Genomic DNA, 8275 nt, shown 5'->3' with positions numbered 1-8275 from the left:
GCTCTCTGCATCTCTGAGGCATTGTTGGGTATAGCTGTACTAGGGTGTGGGTTTAGCTGTACTAGGGTCTGGGTATAGCTGTACTAGGGTCTGGGTATAGCTGTACAAGGGTCTGGGTATAGCTGTACCAGGGTCTGGGTATAGCTGTACTAGGGTCTGGGTATAGCTGTACCAGGGTCTGGGTATAGCTGTACTAGGGTCTGGGTATAGCTGTACTAGGGTCTGGGTATAGCTGTACTAGGGTCTGGGTATAGCTGTACCAGGGTCTGGGTATAGCTGTACTAGGGTCTGGGTTTAGCTGTACCAGGGTCTGGGTATAGCTGTACTAGGGTCTGGGTATAGCTGTACTAGGGTCTGGGTATAGCTGTACTAGGGTCTGGGTATAGCTGTACCAGGGTCTGGGTATAGCTGTACTAGGGTCTGGGTTTAGCTGTACCAGGGTCTGGGTATAGCTGTACTAGGGTCTGGGTATAGCTGTACCACGGTCTGGGTATAGCTGTACTAGGGTCTGGGTATAGCTGTACTAGGGTCTGGGTATAGCTGTGCTAGGGTGTGGGTATAGCTGTACTAGGGTCTGGGTATAGCTGTACCAGGGTCTGGGTATAGCTGTAATAGGGTCTGCGTATAGCTGTACTAGGGTCTGAGTTTAGCTGTACTAGGGTCTGGGTATAGCTGTACTAGGGTCTGAGTTTAGCTGTACTAGGGTCTGGGTATAGCTGTGCTAGGGTGTGGGTATAGCTGTGCTAGGGTCTGGGTATAGCTGTGCTAGGGTGTGGGTATAGCTGTACTAGGGTCTGAGTTTAGCTGTACTAGGGTCTGGGTATAATTGTACTAGGGTCTGGGTATAGCTGTACTAGGGTCTGGGTATAGCTGTACCGGGGTCTGGGTTTAGCTGTGCTAGGGTGTGGGTATAGCTGTGCTAGGGTCTGGGTGTGCTAGGGTGTGGGTATAGCTGTACTAGGGTCTGAGTTTAGCTGTACTAGGGTCTGGGTATAGCTGTACTAGGGTCTGGGTATAGCTGTACTAGGGTCTGGGTATAGCTGTACTAGGGTCTGGGTATAGCTGTACTAGGGCTTATACAGTAAAGCTGACATGTCAGGTGCAACTAAGTTCGAGATGATCTGACCAATCATGTGGAAAGCTGAGAGACCACAGGGCCATGTGTGAAGGCCGTGTTGGCTTGGACTGTACTAGAGGGTTCTGTTCTAGAGGGTTCTGTTCTAGTGTTCTGTTATAGAGGGTTATGGTCTAGAGCAGGGGTCTCAAACTCAAATTGGCTTGGGGCCACTGTTGGTATCGTCAACTCATAGGAGGGCCACTTCAATGTCAACTTCAACTACTACTAACTATAAGAAAGTGCAATATTTTGGAAAATGTCATTTTTCATTTCCATAACTAGACTCACAACTCAATCTCTAAATGTCGCAAGACTATTCCATAACTAACATTTTCATCATACAAATTCAAACCAGTTTCCATTCATTTTAATATTTTAACGGTTAGTGCTGCCCATCTTTTTTCCTTACTTTTATTTTATCTTGAATAGCCTACATTTATACTTTACTCTGTTTTAGCTGCAAGATGCATCAATACTGTAAGCCTGCACTGGACCTGTACTTGCATTTATTAAAGTTCAAGTTTGTTTCCATTTCTTACCAGACACTTGAATACATTTGTAGGCTACTACTCTATTTCTTGCCAGACACATCTTGAAAGACTGCTGAGGCGTCAGCCCTCTCAGCTGTGTGGCTCGTTTTTACCTCTCATCTCCCTATGACACCATGTTTAGTAGCCTAATGAATAGCTCTTGACATTATATTCCTTTAGAACGGCGACTTTTTTCTTGCATATCAGGCAGGTAGCATTTCCATTGAACTCCACAAAAAATACTGCAATGTCCATATTTCTTGAAACTCTGTGTTCCTAACGTTAGTTAACCATGAAAACAGCCTCTCGGCAGCTAGCGGCATTCCGTTCATTGTTCATAGTCGCGTGCGGATTGATTGCACCTGTGACTGTATTCAGCATTCACCTCGCGCGCTGCGCACAATAACAGAATTTCGGCCCACATTTGAGCGACTTGAATTTTGCATTGTAGGCCTGCCTGCCCTCGCCGTTTACAAGAAATTATTTTGCGGGCCGGATTACATTATATTTCTGACTTCATGTCGCGGGCCGGATGGAGTGGTGGGGCGGGCCGCAAATGGCCCGCGGGCCGCGAGTTTGAGACCCCTGGTCTAGAGTGTTCTGTTCTAGAGGGTTCTGTTCTATAGAGTTCTGTTCTAGACTCTGACAATAGAACCAGCCTTCATCACCATGCTGCAAGCGGGTTCTGACACACCCTGTTGTGGAAACACACTGCTGCTCTTAAAAGCAACTCAACTGTCTAATAGTTACTGTTCACTTTAAAAACTACTCACCTGTCTCATAGTTCCTGTTCACTTTAAAAACTACTCACCTGTATCATAGTTACTGTTCACTTTAAAAACAACTCAACTGTCTCATAGTTCCTGTTCACTTTAAAAACAACTCAACTGTTTCATAGCTACAGTACTGTTCACTTTTAAAACAACTCAACTCTAAAAGTTACTGTTCACTTTTAAAACAACTCAACTCTAAAAGTTACTGTTCACTTTAAAAACAACTCAACTCTAATAGTTACTAGCCATGTTTCCATAAAATGTCAAGCGAATTTTAAGGTAACTTTTGAAAGTTCGCAAAAAAAAATAAAAAAATAAAAAGTGAATCTTGTGAATTTCAATTAACTGCTTTAAGCGAGTTAACTAGGCTAGGTAAAGCGTCATTCAGTCAGAGGATGGCACGGTGTAGGCTACCTGACTACGTTAGGTTGTCAGAGGATGACGCATTGTCGGCTACCTGGCTACGTTAGGTGGAAGTAAAGAGAGGCTAGAGGCAAACAAACAAACCAGGAGAGAGCATGTCTTTCATGGATGAGACTGAGGAATTGTTTGGTCTCCTCATCGGTCCACACGTATCTTGTATTGTTGCTAGACATGTTTGTTTTCACCACGCATATCCGGGAAGACTCGGACAGCGGAAACGTCAGATCAGTCATGTGAGTTGAATGTTCGCTATGTCAGTTTATTCGGCACCATTTAACATTTTGCGCATTAACTCTGATTCGCAAATGGCAAAAACCATCTCAAGCGTTCCTGTTTCCATAAAATTTCTAATGCAATATACTTCAAAATGCGCATAAAATATGGAAACACGGCTACTATTCACTTTAAAACTCAACTGTCTAATAGTTCCTGTTCACTTTAGAACTCAACTGTCTAATAGTTACTGTTCACTTTAGAACTCAACTGTCTAATAGTTACTGTTCACTTTAAAAAAAACTCAACTGTCTAATAGTTCCTGTTCACTTTAAAAACAACTCAACTGTCTAATAGTTCCTGTTCACTTTAAAAACAACTCAACTGTCTAATAGTTCCTGTTCACTTTAAAATAACTCAACTGTCTAATAGTTCCTGTTCACTTTAAAACAACTCAGCTGTCTAATAGTTCATGTTCACTTTAAAACAACTCAGTTGTCTAATAGTTCCTGTTCACTTTAAAACAACTCAGCTGTCTAATAGTTCCTGTTCACTTTAGAACTCAACTGTCTAATAGTTACTGTTCACTTTAAAAACAACTCAACTGTCTAATAGTTCCTGTTCACTTTAAAACAACTCAACTGTCTAATAGTTCCTGTTCACTTTAAAATAACTCAACTGTCTAATAGTTCCTGTTCACTTTAAAACAACTCAGCTGTCTAATAGTTCATGTTCACTTTAAAACAACTCAGCTGTCTAATAGTTCCTGTTCACTTTAAAACAACTCAGCTGTCTAATAGTTCCTGTTCACTTTAAAACAACTCAGCTGTCTAATAGTTCATGTTCACTTTAAAACAACTCAGCTGTCTAATAGTTTCTGTTCACTTTAGAACTCAACTGTCTAATAGTTACTGTTCACTTTAAAAACAACTCAACTGTCTAATAGTTCCTGTTCACTTTAAAATAACTCAACTGTCTAATAGTTCCTGTTCACTTTAAAACAACTCAGCTGTCTAATAGTTCATGTTCACTTTAAAACAACTCAGCTGTCTAATAGTTCCTGTTCACTTTAAAACAACTCAGCTGTCTAATAGTTCCTGTTCACTTTAAAACAACTCAGCTGTCTAATAGTTCATGTTCACTTTAAAACAACTCAGCTGTCTAATAGTTTCTGTTCACTTTAGAACTCAACTGTCTAATAGTTACTGTTCACTTTAAAAACAACTCAGCTGTCTAATAGTTCCTGTTCACTTTAACACAACTCAGCTGTCTAATGGTTCCTGTTCACTTTAAAACAACTCAACTGTCTAATAGTTCCTGTTCACTTTAAAACAACTCAACTGTCTAATAGTTCCTGTCCCTTCAAAACAACTCAGCTGTCTAATAGTTCCTGTTCACTTTAGAACTCAACTGTCTAATAGTTACCGTTCACTTTAAAAACAACTCAACTGTCTAATAGTTCCTGTTCACTTTAAAACAACTCAACTGTCTAATAGTTCCTGTTCACTTTAAAATAACTCAACTGTCTACTAGTTCCTGTTCACTTTAAAACAACTCAACTGTCTAATAGTTCCTGTTCACTTTAAAACAACTAAACTGTCTAATAGTTCCTGTTCACTTTAAAACAACTCAGCTGTCTAATAGTTCCTGTTCACTTTAAAACAACTCAGCTGTCTAATAGTTCCTGTTCACTTTAAAACAACTCAACTGTCTAATAGTTCCTGTTCACTTTAAAACAACTCAACTGTCTAATAGTTCCTGATCACTTTAAAACAACTAAACTGTCTAATAGTTCCTGTTCACTTTAAAACAACTCAACTGTCTAATAGTTCCTGTTCACTTTAAAACAACTCAGCTGTCTAATAGTTCCTGTTCACTTTAAAACAACTCAACTGTCTAATAGTTCCTGTTCACTTTAAAACAACTCAACTGTCTTATACTGTAGTTACTGTTCGGAAGAGGAAGAGAGGGAGGGAGAGAGAGAGGGAGGGAGAGGGAGGGGGGAGGGAGGGAGAGAAGGGGAGAGAGATAGAGAGGGTGGGAGAGAGAGAGGAAGGGAGAGAGGGGGAGAGAGAGGGGGGAGAGGGGGAGAGAGAGAGGGGGAGAGGGGGGGAGAGAGAGGGAGGGGGGAGGGAGAGAGGGGGAGAGAGGGAGGGAGATAGAGAAGGTGGGAGAGAGAGAGGGAGGGAGAGAGGGGGAGAGAGGGAGGGAGAGAGAGGGAGGGGGGAGAGAGAGAGGGAGGGAGAGAGGGGGAGAGAGGGAGGGAGAGAGAGGGAGAGAGAGAGATTGAGGGAGAGAGAGAGAGGGTGGGGGAAACCCCAGCCTCCCACAGACTGTGGGCTGTTTAAGATTGAACACTGATGGGATTTGGTAGATGAAGAGTTTCCATATCAGGTGGATTCGTCCAGAGGCCCTCTGCTGTGTGTGGAGGATTGACCTAACCTGCCTCTTTCAGAACTACAGCTAATCCCCGGGACACTCGCTTTTAAATGCACATGGAATCCAAATACTGCCATCAATTTGATTTGATAAGATACACACTTCTTTCTTGTAGGTTCACTGGGTTTAGTGTGAGTACTGACCCCTGCCTACGTTAATTTCTCCTCTCCCTCTTTCTCTCTCCTTTACACACACAAACTTGCACACACACACAAATGTGCACACACGCATACAAATGTGCACACACACACACACACACACACGCACGCACGCACGCACGCACGCACGCACGCACACACACACACACAGACACAAAATTGCCATGATCCAAATGGAAAATGAGATATTTTCCCTCTCCCTCTCTCCAACATGACTGGGGCTGAAGGGCTGACATGTTCAGTTCCTCTGGCTCTCTCTCTCTCTCTCTCTCCCTCTCACTCTGTTCCTCTCGCTCTCTCTCTCCCTCTCACTCCGTTCATCTGGCTCTCTCTCCCTCTCACTCCGTTCATCTGGCTCTCTCTCCCTCTCACTCTGTTCCTCTGGCTCTCTCTCTCTCTCTCTCTCTCTCACTCTGTTCATCTGTCTCTCTCTCCCTCTCGCTCTGCTCCTCTGGCTCTCTCTCTCCCTCTCACTCTGTTCCTCTGGCTCTCTCTCCCTCTCACTCTGTTCCTCTCTCTCCCTCTCACTCTGTTCCTCTGGCTCTCTCTCTCCCTCTCACTCTGTTCCTCTGGCTCTCTCTCTCCCTCTCTCTCTGTTCCTCTGGCTCTCTCTCTCCCTCTCACTCTGTTCCTCTCTCTCCCTCTCACTCTGTTCCTCTGGCTCTCTCTCTCCCTCTCACTCTGTTCCTCTGGCTCTCTCTCTCCCTCTCTCTCTGTTCCTCTGGCTCTCTCTCTCTCTCCCTCCCACTCTGTTCCTCTGGCTCTCTCTCTCCCTCTCACTCTGTTCCCCTGGCTCTCTCTCTCCCTCTCACTCTGTTCCTCTGGCTCTCTCTCTCCCTCTCACTCTGTTCCTCTGGCTCTCTCTCTCCCTCTCACTCTGTTCCTCTGGCTCTAGGTCTCTCGCTCTGTTCATAACAAAGCCTCTCTAATGGCTTCCAGACTGGGAAGTTACGGCAACAGCAGCGACTCCATCAGAGCCTTACATAACGTCTCGCTGCTGTCGCCTCACTTTCTCAAACAGAAATAAAGTATTATAAAACACAGCGTCTGGCCCCTCGGTCTCTCTCCCCCCAAATCTGCTGCATTCTGCCCCCTGCTGGCTGCATGAGGAAATGCCCCTTCACAGTTTGGATTAAACCGTTCTGAGATTGGGGCTGGTATTGAATCCACATGTGGATTACATGTCATTTTTTTACTCTTGGCGTCTTGCAGCTTAGCTCACAGACAGACGCCAATGATTTAAAATGAGAACCAAGATGGCACTTCTCTTTGTGTGCGTTGTGTGTGTGTGTGTGTGTGTGTGTGTGTGTGTGCGTGTGTGAGAGAGAATTTGCGTATGTGTGTGTTTGCATTTGTCTGTCTGTGTGCAGCAAACACAAGATACAAGCAGAAAGGGGTCTGGAGTGGAGATAGAGAGAGGAAGAGAGGGAGAGAGAGAGAGAGAGAGAGAGAGAGGAAGAGAGACAGCGACAGAGTGTATGAGAGAGAAGGAGAAAGGGTCTCTCCCTTTCTCCTTCTCTCACACACTCTGTCGCTGTCTCTCTTCCTCTCTCTCTCTCTCTCTCTCTCTCTCCCTCTCTCTACCTCCACTCCAGACCCCTTTCTGCTTGTATGTTGTGAGATAGAGGGAGAGAGACAGAGGGAGAGAGAGAGTATGAGAGGGAGAGAGAGGGAGAGAGAGGGGGAGAGAGAGTGGGAGAGAGGGGGAAAGAGAGGTAGAGAGAGAGAGAGAGAGAGGGAGACAGGGGGAGGGAAAGAGAGAGAGACATAGATAGTATGAGAGAGGAAGAGAGAGAGAGAGAGGGAGAGAGGGAGACAGGGTAAGAGAAAGAGAGGGAGACAGAGATAGTATGAGAGAGAGGAAGAGAGAGAGAGGGAGAGAGAGAGAGGGAAAGAGAGAGCGAGAGAGGGAAAGAGACGGAGAGAGAGAGGGAGAGAGGGAAAGAGAGAGAGAGAGAGAAGGAAAGAGAGGGAGAGAGAGAGGGAGAGAGGGAAAGAGAGAGAGAGAGAGAGAGAGGGAAAGAGAGAGGTGGGGGGGGGGGGTTGGAGAGAAAGCCTGCAGAGGCTACATCAATCCTGTCCTGAATTACTATCATTATTGTAATGACTCCGTAATGTTTTTCTTTGCTGGACCAGTAATTGTTACCAAACCTGGTGTTCAGAGACGCAGGTGGACAAATTACCCTCACAAGGGGCAGGAGAGCAGCTTCCTGGGACGGCAGGAGGAGCTGGTTTCAGCTCCACTAACCCCGGCCACCATGGAGGCCACTGGGCCACACTCTGCACTGCTGTCACACGGTTCCGTTTCCTTTCTAAACAACGTTCTGCCGTTTCTGGCGTGGATCTGTGTTCTTAACTCGTTGTTCTTGCTGTGTCCTGCACGGGTCACGAGTGTCTGTGTGTGTCGACCATTAAAAAAAGCAGAAGTGTGTAAGCTCCAGGGTTCAGCTTCCACCAGTAGCAGCGCCGGCACCACCTACAACAAGACCCCCACACTCGCCACCAGCACCACCTACAAGACCCCCACGCTCGCCACCAGCACCACCTACAAGACCCCCACGCTCGCCACCAGCACCACCTACAAGACCCCCACGCTCGCCACCAGCACCACCTACAAGACCA

Source organism: Borostomias antarcticus (assembly GCF_949987555.1).
Source record: "Borostomias antarcticus genome assembly, chromosome: 13".
In the NCBI taxonomy this organism is placed as follows: Eukaryota; Metazoa; Chordata; class Actinopteri; order Stomiiformes; family Stomiidae; genus Borostomias; species Borostomias antarcticus.
This window is presented reverse-complemented; position numbering follows the sequence as displayed.